The 25,856-nt window shown below is 48.8% G+C and overlaps 1 protein-coding gene across 2 annotated transcripts in view; it reads left to right on the forward strand.

The window, feature by feature from the left end:
• LOC148435679 (G protein-signaling modulator 1-like) overlaps positions 1-25,856 on the forward strand; it is a 68,193-nt gene that overhangs the window by 4,468 nt on the left and 37,869 nt on the right. The gene's annotated exons all lie outside the window — the stretch shown is intronic.

Here is a 25,856-nt window from a genome sequence, read left to right on the forward strand (position 1 = left end):
ACAGACACGCACATGCTACAGACACGCTTCCTCCTTACAGGTGTCACTGAGCCGAGGTCACCTCTGACTTACACACCCTTCTATAATCCCCCTTCTATAATCCCCCTTCTATAATCCCCCTTCTATAATCCCTGCTCATCCCATCTGGAGACTTTGTACACTATGGGGTGTATTTACTAAAGTGCAGGTTATTAGAAGTGGAAATGTTTCCCATAGCAACCAATCAGATTCTATTTATCATTTATCTCTCACCTTCTAGAAGATAATAGCTACAATCTGGTTGCTATGGGCAACATCTGCACTTCTAAAAACCAGCATTTTAGTAAATATACCCCTAAAAGGCAGGTAGAGAGGAAGTTTTCTCCTATGCACATCAGACTTCCTGTCTGTCTATTGAAGGGAACATACTGCATGTCTGTCTGTAATCACCAGTAACGTAGCAGCACAAGCACACACAGGACCGATGTGGAGAGGGACATCTGCTTTCTTGCGGGGCGCATCTTGCGTGTTTGCTTGCGGGGCGCATCTTGCGTGTTTGCTTGCGGGACGTATCTTGCGTGTTTGCTTGCGGGGCGTATCTTGCGTGTTTGCTTGCGGGGCGTATCTTGCGTGTTTGCTTGCGGGGCGTATCTTGCATGCTCCAGAACTGTGCGCACACAAATTTGGGCAATGGAGAGTCACATCTACCTGACTGAGGAGACAGCCGGGGCTGTAACGCAGCGCGCTCACATAGGCAAAGCTCAGTAAGGGTGCGCCAATGGAAATGTGGGCTATGCAGAGCTGGGACGTAAGCGTAAATGCTCCTCTTATCAGGACGTATCTTTTGCACCTAGGATAGGGCTGGTGACTGGGGCGCCCTGATGACGACCATTAGTAGCAAACCAGCAGTACAGACAGGGCGCGGGTACAATACTGCATGCAATGACGCACTGTAGCTGTTACATAAATGTATATGAATTGCGTGTGGGTGATTATATTGTGTATTTATGTATAGTGCTCCGTTAGAGATAGACGGTCATGTAACTGTGGCTGAGTCTGCCTGCAAATAAAATCTCAAAGCATAACAAATTGAGGGGTGATACTATGTAAAACTGTGTTGCAATGGACTAACAATACTACACCATACAACATTCTGCAGTTACAGCCTTTAGGGGTTTAGTGGCTCTCCCCTATGTAGGTCTGTGTACTGGTGGAGGAATACTTGGTGCCCGGCTGGTAATATTACTTGTTGGACTGTACTGTGGGGGGCTCTTACAGGGGGTTTAGTGGCACTCCCCTATGTAGGTCTGTGTACAGGTGGAGGAATACTTGGTGCCCGGCTGGTAACATCACTTGTTGGACTGTACTGTGGGGGGGGGCTCTTACAGGGGGTTTAGTGGCACCCCCCTATGCAGTTCTGTGTACAGGTGGAGGAATACTTGGTACCCGGCTGGTAACATTACTTGTTGGACTGTACTGTGGGGGGGCTCTTCCAGGGGTTTAGTGGCACCCCCCTATGCAGTTCTGTGTACAAGTGGAGGAATACTTGGTGCCCGGCTGGTAATATTACTTGTTGGACTGTACTGTGGGGGGCTCTTACAGATCCTACTTTTATTCTTTTCTGGTCATTATCAATTTGCTCAGAGTAATATTGAAATCTTTTGTATGATGTGTAATCTTGTGGACGCTATCGTTTCTTTAAACTAGTGTCATTGTATCGTTTTCTGGGACCCCCAATGGGCCTGCAGCTTTCCTTGTTCTGGAGCAGCGTGAATTAAGGTGCGTACACACGGGACGATCTGTACCACCAACGACATGAAAGATATCTCTGTGAGTCCTCCTGCCCCACTCTGAACATGGAAAGGTGACGATATCGTTCAGGTTGGCTGCATGTACGGACGATCATAGATATCGTTATCGTTCATGCGGGAACGCGCATCATTGGTCGTTCACTGCATGAAAATGAACGATATATCGTGAAACGATATTTTTATCGTTCATATCGTAACGATATATCTGTCTGTGTGTACCTTTACTGTGCCCGTGGATGGGGCCTCACCCCTGCTATTGGCTTGGATGTGCCCCCTCCCCCGTTCTGCTCTTTGATGCCTCCCCCCCCCCCCCCCCCCCTGTTCCCAATGTACCCTCCTCACGCTCACACCGTAGATGCAACCAGGCAGCCCCTTAGTGCATTAGTAGCACTGGTAGAGTTGCGAGGTAACTATAGGACAAGAATATCCACAGTAATTTGTTCTTACTGGCACTTTATCAAAAGGCCGGGATTCACCGGATCTGTCCAGCTGTTACTGCTCTGAGATTGGCCGCCATTAGCATAGAATTGTGCAGCGGTGCCTATACTGTGATAGCCTATACATGAGGCTGTGCAGGTACCAACCTAGATGGTACAGAGCGCTGCGTGACAAAGGGCCACGAGCAGGGTCCTTACACCGCGTCTGACACGTGTAAAGAGGAGGAGAGCCATTGCCAGCACGCCTCGTCTTCTCAGCTGTCTCTCACAATATGGGCTGAACCAATCTTCAGCTCATCCTTTCACTATCAGCTGGTGACATTGAGGCATGAGGCTTGAAGTGCCTTAGTAATGTCACCAGCTGTTGAACTGATAAGCTGCGAGAAAGTCCGTCTCTACATTGTGTCACCGAGTGACTGCGCAGTCAGACCTGACGTTTGTGAGACAGGTTCATCTCATGTACTGTAGATTTGTTCATTCTGAGCTGTTCTTCCAGCTAAATCCACTTTTACAAATTGCATATTGTAACCTGAATTGAACAATGCAACAAAAACCCATCCGCGCTGTAACTTTGCAGGCGGACGGTGACCATAGCAACTACATCTCTTATTTCACGTGTAGCGAGGGCGGAAGAATCGCTGGCATTTGCTGTGTTTCCAGGTCCTGGGGTGCAGAGAGCAATGTACGGCAATGTGCTTATGCTGCGTTCTGCAGAAGGTTACCTTACTTCACATATACATTCAAGCACTGAAAATATTAAAAGGCAATTATAAAAGACATGTACAAAACCGCAGACATGCGGTATTATAGACAAATGGGCCGGTTCAGAGCTGTGCGCACGTCCGTTCTGCACTGTGCGCTCCGTAGGTGAGGGTGTACAACTTGGTGCAACTACTGGCAAGTCATCACATCTCCATTTGCAGTGACTGGCAGTAACTGGGCACTGACACACAAGATAAATACTCGGTGGGTGTGTAGGCGGCATGGAGGGCTAGTCAGCGGCTGATATCAGATGGATCTCTTGCGTCTAGGTTACCATCGCTGCACATGGGGGTGGTGCGGCCTACCCCGAATACAGGCGACTATCTGCATTTATTTCCGTGTGCACATGTAAAGGCGGCCAACGTGCGCCCTGCGCGGTGTCCTGCCCGTGGTGGGTAATAGTCACTAGATAGATATACATGGACTTTCTGCAGAACCTCTGCATCTCGTGTTAGTAGGATGTGGAATATAGGCGCAGATGTATAGGCTGCTGTATTTCTTACTACATTTCTCCCAACTTGTTATCCAGGCAAAGAGGTTGCAATCTAGTGTTTGCTACAGTTCTAGTCTTCATTCTGGGATATGTATACATGGATTTCAGTCTTAAGTAATTTATCCTTCAATTTTGTATAGAGGTGTAATTGTAGAGGTTCTCCATGTATAGAGGTGTAATTGTGGAGGTGTAAGCATGTATAGAAGTGTAATTGTAGAGGTTCCCCATGTGTAGAGGTTCCCCATGTGTAGAGGTTCCCCATGTGTAGAGGTTCCCCATGTGTAGAGGTTCCCCATGTGTAGAGGTTCCCCATGTGTAGAGGTTCCCCATGTGTAGAGGTGTAATTGGCGAGGTTCCCCATGTATAGAGGTGTAATTGGCGAGGTTCCCCATGTATAGAGGTGTAATTGTCGAGGTGTCCGCATGTACTTGTGTATTGGGACAAGATTATTGATATGTTTCCATGTAGCAGCAGAATAATTTCTTTGCCTCCCCCTACGAGTCCCAGGCGAATACTCCTTGGATAAAAGCTATTATACCATTGCCTTTATCTGTCCATAAATGTTTATTAGATAAATGTTATAATTTACAACAAACAAATGCAGCCTTGCTGAATATTGGCGCAGAACAGGCCTGAGCGGCTGCTTGGCGCGACCTATAAATCATGGATGTGCTATATAAACTCTCAGCATATTGGGGTCACGCTGGACCGGATTACTGTTGTCTGGTGGTGGTGGTGGTGATCCCTGATGGCTATGAAGGTTTCCACCCACCTTCAGCAGCTCACAGCTGCCCCCTTCTCCCTAAGCTGCATCTATAGGTCCCCCTTCTCCCTAAGCTGCATCTATAGGTCCCCCTTCTCCCTAAGCTGCATCTATAGGTCCCCCTTCTCCCTAAGCTGCATCTATAGGTCCCCCTTCTCCCTAAGCTGCATCTATAGGTCCGGATACAGTTTTCCCTTAACAATGACCTAGAAGCAGCAGCTAATGTTCCTGTAATGTTCTCAAACCCACTCACTGAGGTCTCTGAGGTTGGAGCTACCCACTTACAGATATTATACCGATCAGTCCTGCTGGTACTTGGCACAGAAGTGATCCAGGTCTGGGGGATTCATTCCTGTTCTTTTATTCAGCTTGGAAGAACATTAAAGCTGCATACACACAACGATTTTTTGAACGATTATCGTTAAACGATATCATGTAACGATAATCGTTTGAAAAACTCGTTCACTTTCTGAGTCAAACGAACTATTATCGTTCATGCGCATTCACATTTGTAGTTCAGTCAGACTTGTCAACGATTTTAATTAAGTTAATATGCAAAAATTTTTTGTAGTTCCAAAAAAATCGTTCATTACACTTTAAAAAATCTGACAGAAAATCGTGTGTGTAGCTTAAGAGCAAAGATTGAGCTGCAGGGAACCATAGCTGCCGTTCTGTCTGTCTGTCTGTCCTGTAGTTTATTATGAACAGCGATGAGACCATTCTGTCTGCACCTTTGTCATTTATATAATTTGCAGCATCCAAACATGACTACATTTACTAATAACCAGCAGGTGCTCAGTCTGTGCCCCCCACTCCTCATTCTGCCTCCTACCATAGAAGGTGGTTGGTGTAAGTAGTAGTAGATATGGATGTGTGTTGCTCAGTCTGTGCCCCCCACTCCTCATTCTGCCCCCTACCATAGAAGGTGGTTGGGGTAAGTAGTAGTAGATATGGATGTGTGGCGCTCAGTCTGTGCCCCCCACTCCTCATTCTGCCCCCTACCATAGAAGGTGGTTGGGGTAAGTAGTAGTAGATATGGATGTGTGTTGCTCAGTCGGTGCCCCCCACTCCTCATTCTGCCTCCTACCATAGAAGGTGGTTGGGGTAAGTAGTAGTAGATATGGATGTGTGTTGCTCAGTCTGTGCCCCCCACTCCTCATTCTGCCTCCTACCATAGAAGGTGGTTGGGGTAAGTAGTAGTAGATATGGATGTGTGTTGCTCAGTCGGTGCCCCCCACTCCTCATTCTCATTCTGCCTTCTACCATAGAAGGTGGTTGGGGTGAGAAGTAGTAAATATGGGATGTGTGGTGCTCAGTCTGTGCCCCTACTGCTCATTCTGCCTCCTACAATAGAAGGTGGTTGGGGTAAGAAGTAGTAGATATGGATGTGTGGCGCTCAGTCTGTGCCCCCCACTCCTCATTCTGCCTCCTACCATAGAAGGTGGTTGGGGTAAGTAGTAGTAGATATGGATGTGTCGCGCTCAGTCTGTGCCCCTGCTAGTCAAACCAGTTAAAGAAATTGATTAGGGCAATGCTAATTGTGAGCGCCAGGCTCAGGGTCCTATTATCACTGCGCAATAGTAGGCAGAGGGAATGATTAAAACATGTATTAAATAAATTTTAGTACAACCTAAACTTCCGAAAGGCCTAAGGGGCACTTTTTCCAGGTACATGAATCTGGTTTTAAAAACACAGAAGAGAGTTGATGTCATTTTTATTCTGATTCTATGTTTTGCACTTTGTAGAATATCCTGGTCTTCTGCCTGCATGTGGTCTGTTTCTTCTTTTATAATGTAAATTAAGAAAAACCCCTTGGTGCAGCTTTTGCACTTTCATAGGAAATGAAGATTTAAGAGCGAGATTAATGGCGGAAAATTGTCGCGCTGTTATTCCTAGCTAGTTCGGAGTTAGGATTACAAGTGCGGCTGTGTTGGAAGTTCCCCGCGTCTCATCAGGAACAGTTACAATGTATCAATTACGTTTTGATCATATTCCGATTCTGTCTAATCGAATATAGAAAAATTTGCCAATTAAGGGAGGAGGGAGATAATCACTTTTAACATTTACAGTACAAAGACAACATCAAATAGGACACAAAGAAAATAATAATAATCATTCTAGTCAGAGGAAGGCCTTATTTACAGAGAGATCCTATGAGAGGGCAGAGGCTACAGCACAGGGAAAATTGCAGGGGAAGAAACATTTTGGCAAAGTGCATGAACCGCATATTGGAAAATGTGTTTATTTCCATGTCTGACCTTTCATCTCAAGGGATGGCGACTTCTGTTTCTTTTTATTGGGAGCTTTTAGTTTCATAATTATAGATGTGTCTTGCCCATTCCCTCACAGAAATGGTTATGCTGCAAGGAGAAAAATGTATGAAGTCATCGTCCTCTGTGGCGGAGCCAAGCCTGGTATAGGGCAAATCTAGGACGCAGGCCTCCTGTAGGAGCCTACGCCTGTTTGTAGTTATGTATTTTGTGACGTACAGATGTGGCCACATACATCTTCCCTCTGTGCCCTACATAACGCTTGAGCGCCGTGCAACTGTCGCGCCAATCGTCTTTTCGTGCAACTTTTTCCCTTACGGTTCATCTTATTCGCAAAGCGATGTGAATAGGGCACACAAACGGCTTCCGCTGATAAAAATATGCGGCATGCCTATAATCTGTGTGCGACTGCGGGTGTATCTGCAAGCAAAATGCTATGTTTCAGCGGCAGTGGCAGCTGCTGTGACACTATAACGTAGCATTTCACATACAGATACACCCGCAGTCACTGACACTATAACGTAGCATTTCACATGTCAATTTAATCAGCGGAAGCAGCTTGGGCGTCCTATTCGCATTGCTTTGCGAATAACTACACATTTGAAGGTACAAAGTCGCACTAAAAGATGCTCTGCGCTACTGAGTCACATTACGACATGGCACGACTAGAAGGGCTGTTTAACACGAAAGGAAGTAAGATGTATGTGTACCCATCTGTAGTAGACTAGAAGCCTCGTACAGGACCCCTAAACCAAAACATAACATTGTCAGATAGTTTAGTGGTTACACAGCAGCTGTGACATATAGCTCCCGGCTCTGTTATAGCCATGTACCGCAATGTGCTATAGGGCTCTGCAGCTGTGACATATAGCTCCCGGCTCTGTTACAGCCATGTACCGCAATGTGCTATAGGGCTCTGCAGCTGTGACATATAGCTCCCGGCTCTGTTACAGCCATGTACCGCAATGTGCTATAGGGCTCTGCAGCTGTGACATATAGCTCCCGGCTCTGTTACAGCCATGTACCGCAATGTGCTATAGGGCTCTGCAGCTGTGACATATAGCTCCCGGCTCTGTTACAGCCATGTACCGCAATGTGCTATAGGGCTCTGCAGCTGTGACATATAGCTCCCGGCTCTGTTACAGCCATGTACCGTAATGTGCTATAGGGCTCTGCAGCTGTGACATATAGCTCCCGGCTCTGTTACAGCCATGTACCGCAATGTGCTATAGGGCTCTGCAGCTGTGACATATAGCTCCCGGCTCTGTTACAGCCATGTACCGCAATGTGCTATAGGGGTCTGCAGCTGTGACATATAGCTCCCGGCTCTGTTACTGCCATGTACCGCAATGTGCTATAGGGCTCTGCAGCTGTGACATACAGCTCCCGGCTCTGTTACAGCCATGTACCGCAATGTGCTATAGGGCTCTGCAGCTGTGACATATAGCTGTTATAGCCATGTACCGCAATGTGCTATAGGGCTCTGCAGCTGTGACATATAGCTCCCGGCTCTGTTACTGCCATGTACCGCAATGTGCTATAGGGCTCTGCAGCCATATCAGCAGCTGTGACATATAGCTCCCGGCTCTGTTACTGCCATGTACCGCAATGTGCTATAGGGCTCTGCAGCCATATCAGCAGCTGTGACATATAGCTCCCGGCTCTGTTACTGCCATGTACCGCAATGTGCTATAGGGCTCTGCAGCCATATCAGCAGCTGTGACATATAGCTCCCGGCTCTGTTACTGCCATGTACCGCAATGTGCTATAGGGCTCTGCAGCCATATCAGCAGCTGTGACATATAGCTCCCGGCTCTGTTACTGCCATGTACCGCAATGTGCTATAGGGCTCTGCAGCCATATCAGCAGCTGTGACATATAGCTCCCGGCTCTGTTACTGCCATGTACCGCAATGTGCTATAGGGCTCTGCAGCCATATCAGCAGCTGTGACATATAGCTCCCGGCTCTGTTACTGCCATGTACCGCAATGTGCTATAGGGCTCTGCAGCCATATCAGCAGCTGTGACATATAGCTCCCGGCTCTGTTACTGCCATGTACCGCAATGTGCTATAGGGCTCTGCAGCCATATCAGCAGCTGTGACATATAGCTCCCGGCTCTGTTACTGCCATGTACCGCAATGTGCTATAGGGCTCTGCAGCCATATCAGCAGCTGTGACATATAGCTCCCGGCTCTGTTACTGCCATGTACCGCAATGTGCTATAGGGCTCTGCAGCCATATCAGCAGCTGTGACATATAGCTCCCGGCTCTGTTACTGCCATGTACCGCAATGTGCTATAGGGCTCTGCAGCCATATCAGCAGCTGTGACATATAGCTCCCGGCTCTGTTACTGCCATGTACCGCAATGTGCTATAGGGCTCTGCAGCCATATCAGCAGCTGTGACATATAGCTCCCGGCTCTGTTACTGCCATGTACCGCAATGTGCTATAGGGCTCTGCAGCCATATCAGCAGCTGTGACATATAGCTCCCGGCTCTGTTACTGCCATGTACCGCAATGTGCTATAGGGCTCTGCAGCTGTGACATATAGCTCCCGGCTCTGTTACTGCCATGTACCGCAATGTGCTATAGGGCTCTGCAGCTGTGACATATAGCTCCCGGCTCTGTTACAGCCATGTACCGCAATGTGCTATAGGGCTCTGCAGCTGTGACATATAGCTCCCGGCTCTGTTACAGCCATGTACCGCAATGTGTTATAGGGCTCTGCAGCTGTGACATATAGCTCCCGGCTCTGTTACTGCCATGTACCGCAATGTGCTATAGGGCTCTGCAGCCATATCAGCAGCTGTGACATATAGCTCCCGGCTCTGTTACTGCCATGTACCGCAATGTGCTATAGGGCTCTGCAGCCATATCAGCAGCTGTGACATATAGCTCCCGGCTCTGTTACTGCCATGTACCGCAATGTGCTATAGGGCTCTGCAGCTGTGACATATAGCTCCCGGCTCTGTTACTGCCATGTACCGCAATGTGCTATAGGGCTCTGCAGCTGTGACATATAGCTCCCGGCTCTGTTACAGCCATGTACCGCAATGTGCTATAGGGCTCTGCAGCTGTGACATATAGCTCCCGGCTCTGTTACAGCCATGTACCGCAATGTGCTATAGGGCTCTGCAGCTGTGACATATAGCTCCCGGCTCTGTTACAGCCATGTACCGCAATGTGCTATAGGGCTCTGCAGCTGTGACATATAGCTCCCGGCTCTGTTACTGCCATGTACCGCAATGTGCTATAGGGCTCTGCAGCCATATCAGCAGCTGTGACATATAGCTCCCGGCTCTGTTACTGCCATGTACCGCAATGTGCTATAGGGCTCTGCAGCCATATCAGCAGCTGTGACATATAGCTACCGGCTCTGTTACTGCCATGTACCGCAATGTGCTATAGGGCTCTGCAGCTGTGACATATAGCTCCCGGCTCTGTTACTGCCATGTACCGCAATGTGCTATAGGGCTCTGCAGCTGTGACATATAGCTCCCGGCTCTGTTACTGCCATGTACCGCAATGTGCTATAGGGCTCTGCAGCTGTGACATATAGCTCCCGGCTCTGTTACTGCCATGTACCGCAATGTGCTATAGGGCTCTGCAGCTGTGACATATAGCTCCTGGCTCTGTTACAGCCATGTACCGCAATGTGCTATAGGGCTCTGCAGCCATATCAGCAGCTGTGACATATAGCTCCCGGCTCTGTTACTGCCATGTACCGCAATGTGCTATAGGGCTCTGCAGCCATATCAGCAGCTGTGACATATAGCTCCCGGCTCTGTTACAGCCATGTACCGCAATGTGCTATAGGGCTCTGCAGCTGTGACATATAGCTCCCGGCTCTGTTACTGCCATGTACCGCAATGTGCTATAGGGCTCTGCAGCTGTGACATATAGCTCCCGGCTCTGTTACAGCCATGTACCGCAATGTGCTATAGGGCTCTGCAGCTGTGACATATAGCTCCCGGCTCTGTTACAGCCATGTACCGCAATGTGCTATAGGGCTCTGCAGCTGTGACATATAGCTCCCGGCTCTGTTACTGCCATGTACCGCAATGTGCTATAGGGCTCTGCAGCTGTGACATATAGCTCCCGGCTCTGTTACAGCCATGTACCGCAATGTGCTATAGGGCTCTGCAGCTGTGACATATAGCTCCCGGCTCTGTTACAGCCATGTACCGCAATGTGCTATAGGGCTCTGCAGCTGTGACATATAGCTCCCGGCTCTGTTACAGCCATGTACCGCAATGTGCTATAGGGCTCTGCAGCTGTGACATATAGCTCCCGGCTCTGTTACAGCCATGTACCGCAATGTGCTATAGGGCTCTGCAGCTGTGACATATAGCTCCCGGCTCTGTTACTGCCATGTACCGCAATGTGCTATAGGGCTCTGCAGCTGTGACATACAGCTCCCGGCTCTGTTACAGCCATGTACCGCAATGTGCTATAGGGCTCTGCAGCTGTGACATATAGCTCCCGGCTCTGTTACTGCCATGTACCGCAATGTGCTATAGGGCTCTGCAGCTGTGACATATAGCTCCCGGCTCTGTTACAGCCATGTACCGCAATGTGCTATAGGGCTCTGCAGCTGTGACATATAGCTCCCGGCTCTGTTACAGCCATGTACCGCAATGTGCTATAGGGCTCTGCAGCTGTGACATATAGCTCCCGGCTCTGTTACAGCCATGTACCGCAATGTGCTATAGGGCTCTGCAGCTGTGACATATAGCTCCCGGCTCTGTTACAGCCATGTACCGCAATGTGCTATAGGGCTCTGCAGCTGTGACATATAGCTCCCGGCTCTGTTACTGCCATGTACCGCAATGTGCTATAGGGCTCTGCAGCTGTGACATATAGCTCCCGGCTCTGTTACAGCCATGTACCGCAATGTGCTATAGGGCTCTGCAGCTGTGACATATAGCTCCCGGCTCTGTTACAGCCATGTACCGCAATGTGCTATAGGGCTCTGCAGCTGTGACATATAGCTCCCGGCTCTGTTACTGCCATGTACCGCAATGTGCTATAGGGCTCTGCAGCTGTGACATATAGCTCCCGGCTCTGTTACTGCCATGTACCGCAATGTGCTATAGGGCTCTGCAGCTGTGACATATAGCTCCTGGCTCTGTTACAGCCATGTACCGCAATGTGCTATAGGGCTCTGCAGCCATATCAGCAGCTGTGACATATAGCTCCCGGCTCTGTTACTGCCATGTACCGCAATGTGCTATAGGGCTCTGCAGCCATATCAGCAGCTGTGACATATAGCTCCCGGCTCTGTTACAGCCATGTACCGCAATGTGCTATAGGGCTCTGCAGCTGTGACATATAGCTCCCGGCTCTGTTACTGCCATGTACCGCAATGTGCTATAGGGCTCTGCAGCTGTGACATATAGCTCCCGGCTCTGTTACAGCCATGTACCGCAATGTGCTATAGGGCTCTGCAGCTGTGACATATAGCTCCCGGCTCTGTTACAGCCATGTACCGCAATGTGCTATAGGGCTCTGCAGCTGTGACATATAGCTCCCGGCTCTGTTACTGCCATGTACCGCAATGTGCTATAGGGCTCTGCAGCTGTGACATATAGCTCCCGGCTCTGTTACAGCCATGTACCGCAATGTGCTATAGGGCTCTGCAGCTGTGACATATAGCTCCCGGCTCTGTTACAGCCATGTACCGCAATGTGCTATAGGGCTCTGCAGCTGTGACATATAGCTCCCGGCTCTGTTACAGCCATGTACCGCAATGTGCTATAGGGCTCTGCAGCTGTGACATATAGCTCCCGGCTCTGTTACAGCCATGTACCGCAATGTGCTATAGGGCTCTGCAGCTGTGACATATAGCTCCCGGCTCTGTTACTGCCATGTACCGCAATGTGCTATAGGGCTCTGCAGCTGTGACATACAGCTCCCGGCTCTGTTACAGCCATGTACCGCAATGTGCTATAGGGCTCTGCAGCTGTGACATATAGCTCCCGGCTCTGTTACTGCCATGTACCGCAATGTGCTATAGGGCTCTGCAGCTGTGACATATAGCTCCCGGCTCTGTTACTGCCATGTACCGCAATGTGCTATAGGGCTCTGCAGCTGTGACATATAGCTCCCGGCTCTGTTACAGCCATGTACCGCAATGTGCTATAGGGCTCTGCAGCTGTGACATATAGCTCCCGGCTCTGTTACAGCCATGTACCGCAATGTGTTATAGGGCTCTGCAGCTGTAATTTCTGTGACCTAAACGTGTTAATGTACGAAACCTTCCAGCGGCGTCGGCCTTGGAGCTGTCACTCCCAATGGGAGTAGTTGTGACACCGAGACAATGTGACACCTTGTAGTGGGAACCGTCAGCTTCTGTCTGCGAGTCTCTGCCAGGCTCCGTCACTTGAGATTACAGAGACGGACAGCTGTGTTATTGGTGTGACATGGCACGGATGCCAAGCTCTGAGCCTGTGCCGGAGATCTGCATGATGCCAGGATGTGGGGGTCCAGTGGGGGCATTTATTCTGCTGGTCACATCCTGAGCTATGAATGTCTTCATGCTTTCTAGCAAACCCTGTCTAGGACTGACATCATCTCACCTCCATTAAACTTGTTGTTGTTTTGGGGTCTATCGCATTGATTTCTAATGAGACCCCCAATTACTGACTTCTGTGTTTCCCATTCTCTTGTGTCGTTAGAAGATTCTGTGATTTATATATTGCTCATTGGCTGAATGAAATGTTCCTGTTAATCTCTGTTCTGTTAAACATAGTTAATGAATAATAACATCAGCTGCTATTTTACACAAGTGCTACAAAGCGCTTCGCAGGATGGAGCTGGGGCCACAGGTGAAGGCTTTTAGGGGCCGCATAGGGCCAGTACCTGGGGAAGATGATCACACAGCTTTCCCTTCTCCTGATATATAGATTTGTATATAGGAAAGATGTACTAACACTCTGTAAGGTAACTCTTCATAGCGACCCGGCCACCGCAGCTACCGTGGTGATTATAACCCTTAGGTCAGTGGTTCCCAAACTGTGCGCTGTGGCACCCTGGGGTGCCTTGGGACACTTGCAGGGGTGCCTCAGGTTGGTGGTCCAGCACCATATTAAATTATTTATGGACAGTGTAATTTAAATATGAGGACAAACAGCAGCGCAAACCTGTCCAACACATAACTGACCCTAAGGGTGACAGGTCAGCACATCCCTGTCCTCACCACATAACTGACCCTAAGGGTGACAGCACATCCCTGTCCTCACCACATAACTGACCCTAAGGGTGACAGCACATCTCTGTCCTCACCACATAACTGACCCTAAGGGTGACAGCACATCCCTGTCCTCACCACATAACTGACCCTAAGGGTGACAGGTCAGCACATCCCCGTCCTCACCACATAACTGACCCTAAGGATGACAGGTCAGCACATCCCTGTCCTCACCACATAACTGACACTAAGGGTGACAGGTCAGCACATCCCTGTCCTCACCACATAACTGACCCTAAGGGTGACAGGTCAGCACATCCCTGTCCTCACCACATAACTGACACTAAGGGTGACAGGTCAGCACATCCCTGTCCTCACCACATAACTGACCCTAAGGGTGACAGGTCAGCACATCCCTGTCCTCACCACATAACTGACCCTAAGGGTGACAGGTCAGCACATCCCTGTCCCCACCACATAACTGACCCTAAGGATGACAGCACATCCCTGTCCTCACCACATAACTGACCCTAAGGATGACAGCACATCCCCGTCCTCACCACATAACTGACCCTAAGGATGACAGCACATCCCTGTCCTCACCACATAACTGACCCTAAGGGTGACAGGTCAGCACATCCCTGTCCTCACCACATATCTGACACTAAGGGTGACAGGTCAGCACATCCCTGTCCTCATCACATAACTGACCCTAAGGGTGACAGCACATCCCTGTCCTCACCACATAACTGACCCTAAGGGTGACAGGTCAGCACATCCCTGTCCTCACCACATAACTGACCCTAAGGGTGACAGGTCAGCACATCCCCGTCCTCACCACATAACTGACCCTAAGGATGACAGGTCAGCACATCCCTGTCCTCACCACATAACTGACCCTAAGGATGACAGCACATCCCTGTCCTCACCACATAACTGACCCTAAGGATGACAGGTCAGCACATCCCTGTCCTCACCACATAACTGACCCTAAGGATGACAGCACATCCCTGTCCTCACCACATAACTGACCCTAAGGATGACAGCACATCCCTGTCCTCACCACATAACTGACCCTAAGGGTGACAGGTCAGCACATCCCCGTCCCCACCACATAACTGACCCTAAGGGTGACAGCACATCCCTGTCCTCACCACATAACTGACCCTAAGGGTGACAGGTCAGCACATCCCTGTCCTCACCACATAACTGACCCTAAGGGTGACAGGTCAGCACATCCCCGTCCTCACCACATAACTGACCCTAAGGATGACAGCACATCCCTGTCCTCACCACATAACTGACCCTAAGGATGACAGCACATCCCTGTCCTCACCACATAACTGACCCTAAGGATGACAGGTCAGCACATCCCTGTCCTCACCACATAACTGACCCTAAGGATGACAGCACATCCCTGTCCTCACCACATAACTGACCCTAAGGATGACAGCACATCCCTGTCCTCACCACATAACTGACCCTAAGGATGACAGCACATCCCTGTCCTCACCACATAACTGACCCTAAGGATGACAGCACATCCCTGTCCTCACCACATAACTGACCCTAAGGATGACAGCACATCCCTGTCCTCACCACATAACTGACCCTAAGGATGACAGCACATCCCTGTCCTCACCACATAACTGACCCTAAGGATGACAGGTCAGCACATCCCTGTCCTCACCACATAACTGACCCTAAGGATGACAGCACATCCCTGTCCCCACCACATAACTGACCCTAAGGGTGACAGCACATCCCTGTCCTCACCACATAACTGACCCTAAGGATGACAGCACATCCCTGTCCTCACCACATAACTGACCCTAAGGGTGACAGGTCAGCACATCCCCGTCCTCACCACATAACTGACCCTAAGGATGACAGGTCAGCACATCCCTGTCCTCACCACATAACTGACCCTAAGGGTGACAGCACATCCCTGTCCTCACCACATAACTGACCCTAAGGATGACAGCACATCCCCGTCCTCACCACATAACTGACCCTAAGGGTGACAGGTCAGCACATCCCTGTCCTCACCACATAACTGACCCTAAGGATGACAGGTCAGCACATCCCTGTCCTCACCACATAACTGACCCTAAGGATGACAGCACATCCCTGTCCTCACCACATAACTGACCCTAAGGGTGACAGGTCAGCACATCCCCATCCCCACCACATAACTGACCCTAAGGGTGACAGCACATCCCTGTCCTCACCACATAACTGACCCTAAGGATGACAGCACATCCCTGTCCTCACCACATAACTGACCCTAAGGGTGACAGGTCAGCACATCCCCGTCCTCACCACATAACTGACCCTAAGGATGACAGCACATCCCCGTCCTCACCACATAACTGACCCTAAGGGTGACAGCACATCCCTGTCCTCACCACATAACTGACCCTAAGGATGACAGCACATCCCTGTCCTCACCACATAACTGACCCTAAGGATGACAGCACATCCCTGTCCTCACCACATAACTGACCCTAAGGATGACAGCACATCCCCGTCCCCACCACATAACTGACCCTAAGGGTGACAGCACATCCCCGTCCTCACCACATAACTGACCCTAAGGGTGACAGCACATCCCCGTCCTCACCACATAACTGACCCTAAGGATGACAGCACATCCCCGTCCTCACCACATAACTGACCCTAAGGATGACAGCACATCCCTGTCCTCACCACATAACTGACCCTAAGGGTGACAGGTCAGCACATCCCCGTCCTCACCACATAACTGACCCTAAGGATGACAGCACATCCCCGTCCTCACCACATAACTGACCCTAAGGGTGACAGCACATCCCTGTCCTCACCACATAACTGACCCTAAGGGTGACAGGTCAGCACATCCCCATCCCCACCACATAACTGACCCTAAGGATGACAGCACATCCCTGTCCTCACCACATAACTGACCCTAAGGATGACAGGTCAGCACATCCCCATCCCCACCACATAACTGACCCTAAGGATGACAGCACATCCCTGTCCTCACCACATAACTGACCCTAAGGATGACAGGTCAGCACATCCCCATCCCCACCACATAACTGACCCTAAGGGTGACAGCACATCCCTGTCCTCACCACATAACTGACCCTAAGGATGACAGGTCAGCACATCCCCATCCCCACCACATAACTGACCCTAAGGGTGACAGGTCAGCACATCCCCGTCCTCACCACATAACTGACCCTAAGGGTGACAGGTCAGCACATCCCCGTCCTCACCACATAACTGACCCTAAGGGTGACAGGTCAGCACAATTTACTTCACTTTACTGTTTTTTTTTTTTTTTTTTTTTCTGATTTCTCAGTAACAAACTTAAACTTAGGGGCGCCATGAGGACAATGCTGATACTGTTGGGCGCCGTGATTCAAAAAAGTTTGGGAACCACAGCCCTTAGGCCATGAAAGACTGGGAACGGTGTCATGGTTACAAATTCTTTAGAAGTGCAGGTTGTGGGAAGTGTTCCGCCAGCTCCTAATAACCCTCCAGCGAAACTCAGGTGCAGACAGGAGGGAAAGTGTCCTGACTCGTAGACTAATAGGAAGTCTCTCTGACACTGGACTGAATATTACAGGTGGATCCTTTATTTCAAATCTGCACAATCGCCGCCAATGCAGAGCTCAGACGATAGGTTCTGCGATGCCTTCGTTTTGGTCTCACAAGGGTCGTAAACGCTATAAGTGGCAATGGAAGCGTTGCGGGTGCTTTGGAGCAGCAGAGGAGACTTTTATTACATTCAGGTAAGGCGTACAATGGCGGGGTGCTCACACGTGCGCTGGGGAAATGGGTAAAAGGCATAAAAACCTACGTACACATGTTTTTGTGATTAATTTCCATACCAGTTTCCCAGCACCAACTATTGTCCTGGGAGCGTGCTTTACTATGCGACATATAGGTTATGCGGCATTGCATTGGGGGGGGGGGGGGGGTTCTCAGGCATCCGCCAGATGTAATATAGACCATGCAGTCATATACTGTATGTAGTGATCACTGTGACTGCACCGTACCATGGCGTGTTATTACAGTACAGCTGTAGTGATAGCCCCATCCTGTGACACACACTGTAATGCTGTGTATGCTGGAGAGAAGGACCAGGCTGTGCTGTGTATATACTGTATGTAGTGATCACTGTGACTGCACCGTACCATGGCGTGTTATTACAGTACAGCTGTAGTGATAGCCCCATCCTGTGACACACACTGTAATGCTGTGTATGCTGGAGAGAAGGACCAGGCTGTGCTGTGTATATACTGTATGTAGTGATCACTGTGACTGCACCGTACCATGACGTGTTATTACAGTACAGCTGTAGTGATAGCCCCATCCTGTGACACACACTGTAATGCTGTGTATGCTGGAGAGAAGGACCAGGCTGTGCTGTGTATATACTGTATGTAGTGATCACTGTGACTGCACCGTACCATGACGTGTTATTACAGTACAGCTGTAGTGATAGCCCCATCCTGTGACACACACTGTAATGCTGTGTATGCTGGAGAGAAGGACCAGGCTGTGCTGTGTATATACTGTATGTAGTGATCACTGTGACTGCACCGTACCATGACGTGTTATTACAGTACAGCTGTAGTGATAGCCCCATCCTGTGACACACACTGTAATGCTGTGTATGCTGGAGAGAAGGACCAGGCTGTGCTGTGTATATACTGTATGTAGTGATCACTGTGACTGCACCGTACCATGACGTGTTATTACAGTACAGCTGTAGTGATAGCCCCATCCTGTGACACACACTGTAATGCTGTGTATGCTGGAGAGAAGGACCAGGCTGTGCTGTGTATATACTGTATGTAGTGATCACTGTGACTGCACCGTACCATGACGTGTTATTACAGTACAGCTGTAGTGATAGCCCCATCCTGTGACACACACTGTAATGCTGTGTATGCTGGAGAGAAGGACCAGGCTGTGCTGTGTATATACTGTATGTAGTGATCACTGTGACTGCACCGTACCATGACGTGTTATTACAGTACAGCTGTAGTGATAGCCCCATCCTGTGACACACACTGTAATGCTGTGTATGCTGGAGAGAAGGACCAGGCTGTGCTGTGTATATACTGTATGTAGTGATCACTGTGACTGCACCGTACCATGACGTGTTATTACAGTACAGCTGTAGTGATAGCCCCATCCTGTGACACACACTGTAATGCTGTGTATGCTGGAGAGAAGGACCAGGCTGTGCTGTGTATATACTGTATGTAGTGATCACTGTGACTGCACCGTACCATGACGTGTTATTACAGTACAGCTGTAGTGATAGCCCCATCCTGTGACACACACTGTAATGCTGTGTATGCTGGAGAGAAGGACCAGGCTGTGCTGTGTATATACTGTATGTAGTGATCACTGTGACTGCACCGTACCATGGCGTGTTATTACAGTACAGCTGTAGTGAGAGCCCCATCCTGTGACACACACTGTAATGCTGTGTATGCTGGAGAGAAGGACCAGGCTGTGCTGTGTATATACTGTATGTAGTGATCACTGTGACTGCACCGTACCATGGCGTGTTATTACAGTACAGCTGTAGTGAGAGCCCCATCCTGTGACACACACTGTAATGCTGTGTATGCTGGAGAGAAGGACCAGGCTGTGCTGTGTATATACTGTATGTAGTGATCACTGTGACTGCACCGTACCATGACGTGTTATTACAGTACAGCTGTAGTGATAGCCCCATCCTGTGACACACACTGTAATGCTGTGTATGCTGGAGAGAAGGACCAGGCTGTGCTGTGTATATACTGTATGTAGTGATCACTGTGACTGCACCGTACCATGACGTGTTATTACAGTACAGCTGTAGTGATAGCCCCATCCTGTGACACACACTGTAATGCTGTGTATGCTGGAGAGAAGGACCAGGCTGTGCTGTGTATATACTGTATGTAGTGATCACTGTGACTGCACCGTACCATGACGTGTTATTACAGTACAGCTGTAGTGATAGCCCCATCCTGTGACACACACTGTAATGCTGTGTATGCTGGAGAGAAGGACCAGGCTGTGCTGTGTATATACTGTATGTAGTGATCACTGTGACTGCACCGTACCATGACGTGTTATTACAGTACAGCTGTAGTGATGGCCCCATCCTGTGACACACACTGTAATGCTGTGTATGCTGGAGAGAAGGACCAGGCTGTGCTGTGTATATACTGTATGTAGTGATCACTGTGACTGCACCGTACCATGACGTGTTATTACAGTACAGCTGTAGTGATAGCCCCATCCTGTGACACACACTGTAATGCTGTGTATGCTGGAGAGAAGGACCAGGCTGTGCTGTGTATATACTGTATGTAGTGATCACTGTGACTGCACCGTACCATGGCGTGTTATTACAGTACAGCTGTAGTGATAGCCCCATCCTGTGACACACACTGTAATGCTGTGTATGCTGGAGAGAAGGACCAGGCTGTGCTGTGTATATACTGTATGTAGTGATCACTGTGACTGCACCGTACCATGGCGTGTTATTACAGTACAGCTGTAGTGAGAGCCCCATCCTGTGACACACACTGTAATGCTGTGTATGCTGGAGAGAAGGACCAGGCTGTGCTGTGTATATACTGTATGTAGTGATCACTGTGACTGCACCGTACCATGACGTGTTATTACAGTACAGCTGTAGTGATAGCCCCATCCTGTGACACACACTGTAATGCTGTGTATGCTGGAGAGAAGGACCAGGCTGTGCTGTGTATATACTGTATGTAGTGATCACTGTGACTGCACCGTACCATGACGTGTTATTACAGTACAGCTGTAGTGATAGCCCCATCCTGTGACACACACTGTAATGCTGTGTATGCTGGAGAGAAGGACCAGGCTGTGCTGTGTATATACTGTATGTAGTGATCACTGTGACTGCACCGTACCATGGCGTGTTATTACAGTACAGCTGTAGTGATAGCCCCATCCTGTGACACACACTGTAATGCTGTGTATGCTGGAGAGAAGGACCAGGCTGTGCTGTGTATATACTGTATGTAGTGATCACTGTGACTGCACCGTACCATGACGTGTTATTACAGTACAGCTGTAGTGATAGCCCCATCCTGTGACACACACTGTAATGCTGTGTATGCTGGAGAGAAGGACCAGGCTGTGCTGTGTATATACTGTATGTAGTGATCACTGTGACTGCACCGTACCATGACGTGTTATTACAGTACAGCTGCAGTGAGAGCCCCATCCTCTGAGTAGTTGCCGCTCTTGTACGCACACTGTAATTCTGTGATTCCTAGGAGTGAGGACTGATCTGGGTATTGATGATATTAGCTGCTGTATTAGAAGCTGATCTCTGTTGAAGGTTATATTATGTTTCTCTGTTGCTGAATGAATCAGGTCAGTTACATGGTAACCTCTATGGAGGAGATAATGGAATGAACATTAGCATAGGATAAGGGAGCTACGTGATCGTTACCTGGTCAATTAAACACTTTCTGTTCTTTGCTGTTGTCACCATGAAGCTTTAGGGTTGTGTATCGTAGTCACATTTGATTCTATCAATGAGTTACAGGCCAGCTGGCTGGGACCTGTAGTACTAGGGCTGGTCTTACTGCAGATACCACCCATTCCTCATAAAGAGTTTATGTAGTAGAAAAGGCGTTTGTGGCTGTTTACTCCATGTTTTAAAATGGGGAGAAATACATAAGTAATACTATATATAGTGCTATGGGACAGCATTCTTCCCGTATGAAGGTTCTTGTTATCAAGTCTCTAACACAGGTGATGACGTAGGTCTCTGCCGGGACTGTACCTGGCACCACTGCGGTCAGCGTGACAGTATTATTATTATCATTTATATGGCGCCACAAGTGTTCCATAGCGCCTTACAAAGAACATAAACATATAGGTTGATTTACAGTGACTTACAGTACAATACAATACAGGCCATGGATAATATACATTCGCGACCATAACACCCAGATAAGCTACAATGCAAAGCAACTAAGTATCAGATGCCATAGTAGAGAGTAAGAAGCAGATGAAAGTAGAGTAAGGAGAAGCACAAGAGGGTAGAGGGCCCTGCTCGTAAGAACTTGCATTCTAAAGGGGAGGGACAGACAGACAGGGGTGACACAGATGGGGTAGGCTGAGAGGAAGGAGCATGTAGCAGGGAGTTAGAATGAGAGCTGGAAGGCTGTGATGATGTAGGGGGTCTTGAGAGCCCGTTTGAAGGATTGAAGAGAGGTGGAGAGTCTGATGGGGAGTGGGAGAGAGTTCCAGAGGTGGGGAGCAGTGCGGGCAAAGCCCTTGGAGGCGGGAGTGGGAGGAAGTAATCAGTTGGCATGAGAGGCGGGATGCATTTGTTGAAGGAAGAGGGCGGACAGGAGAGTGGAGGGAGATGAGGTCAGAGATGTAAATGGGAGAGGAATGGCTGAGGGCTTTGTGAGTGTGAGAACCTTAATTTGAGTTCTGAAAGGAATGGGGAGCTAGTGTAGGGCTTGTAAGAGAGGGGAGGTAGATATAGTATGTTTGGAGAGGGAGATGAGTCGAGCAGCAGCATTGAGGACAGACTGGAGAGGAGAGATGGGAGTTGGGGAGGCCAGCTAGGAGAAGGTTACAGTAGTCCAATCTGGAGATGACCAGTGAATGTATGAGGGTTTTAGTGGCATCCTGGGTGAGAAAGGGTCTGATCTTGGAAATATTTTTAAGATGAAAACCACAGGACTGTGAGATTCTGGATATGTGGTTTGAAGGAGAGGGATAAGTCCAGGATAACTTCAAGACAGCGCACTTTGGGGCTAGAGGAGATAATTGTGCCATCAATTGATAAAGAAATGGTGGGAAGTGTGGTTATGTAGGGGGGTGGGAAGATGATTAGTTCAGTCTTATGGTGCATACACACGTAAAGATTTTCGGTCCAACCATCCAACTAGCTGATTGGTTGGAATGAAAATCTGGTAACGTATGGGAGTAAATGATGATGATCAGCAATTTGCTCGTAAATGCCCGATAACAGATGAAAATGACGTCAGACAAGTTTGTTAAATGTTTTGATCTAAACAATTTGTTCAAACAACAGTTTTGGTCCATTTTCTGGCGTTTGGGAGCAAATTGCTGATCGTCATTTGCTTTCATACCTTACCAGATTTTCATTCCAACCAATCAACTAGTTGGATGGCTGGACAGAAAATCTTTAAGTGTGTACGCACCATTCGACATATTTAGTTTAAGAAAGCGCTGGGACATACAGGAAGAGATAGCAGAGAGACAGTTGGAGATACGAGTCAGTAGAGAGAGGGAGAGATCAGGGGAGGAGAGGTAGACCTGAGTATCATCAGCATAGAGATGATATTGGAGGTCAAAAGAGCTGATGAGTTCACCTAGTGAGAACGTATAGAGGGAGAATAGGAGAGGTCCAAGAACAGAATCTTGGGGAACTCCTACTGTAAGAGGCTGTGGGGGAGAAGAGGAGCCCTGAGAGGAGACAGAGAAGGATCGGTCAGAGAGTTAGGAGGACAGCCAGGAGAGGGCAGTGTCACATAGAGCAAGAGAGTGAAGGATCTGCAGAAGGAGAGGGTGATCCACAGTGTCGAAAGCAGCAGAGAGATCAAGGAGAATGAGTAGAGAGCAGTGGCCCTTGGATTTAGCAACAAGGAGGTCATTGCTGGCTTTTGTGAGGGCAGTATCAGTGGAGTGGAGAGAGCGGAAGCCATACTGAAATAGGTCAAGCAGGGAGTGGGAGGAAAGAAAGGTGTTAAGGTGGTTGTAAACACGCTCAAGGAACCTAATCTTTCTGCTGCAAACACAAAACCCTGATAATTGTTACAATAAACATAGATTTTTTGACAATTACTCTGCTACTAGCTTCATGCTCATAGGAAATAGGTGTGTGTGTATATATACTTATTTATCACCAGGCACAAGCGGGTCAAGCGCAGGTAGTCGTAAATCATATTTACTCCAACACGCTCAAGGACCTTGGAGGCAAAAGGGAGGAGAGAGTTTTAGGATCAAGGGAAGGTTTTGTAAGAATGGGGGAGACTATCGCATGTTTGAATGTAGACGGGACAGTGCCAGATGATAGGGAGAGATTAAGGAGGTGAGCAAGATGGGAGCAGGCAGAAAGAGAGCGGTAGCGGAGGAGACGTGAATGGATGGGGTCAAGGGGGAAGGTAGAAGGGGGAGGACAGGATGAGGGACATGACTTCCTCTCCAGATACAGGGGAGAAGGATGTCCGAGTCGGTGAAATGGATGGAGAGGGGTGAGCCGGGAAAGGAGGAGGTGTAGAGCAGGAGGACTGGTGGGATATGATGTCCTGACAAATTAAGTAAATTTTAGATGTAAAATAGGTAGTGAAGTCAGTGGCAGAGAGCGAGGAGGGGAGACGAGGAGGTGGTGGGCAGAGGAGGGAGTTGAAAGTGGTGAAGAGACGCTGGGGATTTGAGGACTGAGAGATGAGATTCTTGAAATATGACTGTTTAGAGAAGGAAAGGGCAGCACTGTAGGATGAGAGCATAAATTTGAAATGGAGATAATCTGCCATAGAGCGTGATCTTCTCCACTGTCGCTCGGCGGTTCGTGAACACTTTTGCAGATATCTGGTGTATTTGGAATGCCACGGTTGAAGTGTGGATTTGTGAGGGTGAATAGTGATCGCCGGAGCAACAGAGTCCAGGGCAGAAGTAAGGGAGGCATTGTATAGGGAAATGGCTTGTTCAGGGCAGGAGAGAGACAGGATAGGGGAGAGAAGTGCGTAAAGCTGGGAAGAAAAAGAAATGGTGTCAATAGCCTCAATGTTACGCTTAGTGATGGTGGCTCTCGGAGGTACAGGAGGGGAAGGCGAGAGGGACAGGTTAAAAGAGAGAAGGTGATTGTCGGAGAGGTGGAATGGGGAATTGGAGTAATCAGAAATATCACAACGGTGAGTGAAGACCAGGTCAAGCGCGTGCCCACTCACATGGGAGGGTGAGGAGGTCCATTGGGAGAGGCCAAATGAGGAAGTGAGGGTGAGGAGTTTGGAGGCAGAGGATTCTGTGGGCATATCAATAGGAATATTGAAGTCACCAAGGATAATAGAGGGAAGGTCAGAGGAGAGAAAGTGAGGGAGCCAGGAAGGAAAGTTGTCAATTAATTTGGAAGGAGGGCCAGGGCGACGGTAAATGAGGGCTACTCCTAAGGTGTACTGATTGGAAGAGGCGTATAGCATGAACCTCAAATGTAGAGAAAGTATGGCAATAAGGAGCGATAGATATCAGGACCCTGACAGTATGGCAATAAGGAGCCATAGATATCGGGACCCTGACAGTATGGCAATAAGGAGCCATAGATATCAGGACCCTGACAGCATGGCAATAAGGAGCGATGGATATCAGGACCCTGACAGTATGGCAATAAGGAGCGATGGATATCAGGACCCTGACAGTATGGCAATAAGGAGCGATGGATATCAGGACCCTGACAGTATGGCAATAAGGAGCCATAGATATCAGGAAGCTGACAGTATTGCAATAAGGAGCCATAGATATCGGGACCCTGACAGTATGGCAATAAGGAGCCATAGATATCAGGACCCTGGCAGTATGGCAATAAGGAGCCATAGATATCAGGAAGCTGACAGTATTGCAATAAGGAGCCATAGATATCAGGACGCTGACAGTATGGCAATAAGGAGCCATAGATATCAGGACCCTGGCAGTATGGCAATAAGGAGCCATAGATATCAGGACCCTGACAGTATTGCAATAAGGAGCCATAGATATCAGGACCCTGACAGTGTGGCAATAAGGAGCGATGGATATCAGGACCCTGACAGTGTGGCAATAAGGAGCGATGGATATCAGGACCCTGACAGTATGGCAATAAGGAGCGATGGATATCAGGACCCTGACAGTATGGCAATAAGGAGCGATGGATATCAGGACCCTGACAGTATGGCAATAAGGAGCCATAGATATCAGGACCCTGACAGTATGGCAATAAGGAGCGATGGATATCAGGACCCTGACACTATGGCAATAAGGAGCCATAGATATCGGGATCCTGACAGTATGGCAATAAGGAGCGATGGATATCGGGACCCTGACAGTATGGCAGTAAGGAGCCATAGATATCAGGACCCTGACAGTATGGC

This window comes from Taudactylus pleione, unplaced genomic scaffold, assembly GCF_031769625.1.
Source record: "Taudactylus pleione unplaced genomic scaffold, aTauple2 ptg002098l, whole genome shotgun sequence".
Taxonomy (NCBI): Eukaryota; Metazoa; Chordata; class Amphibia; order Anura; family Myobatrachidae; genus Taudactylus; species Taudactylus pleione.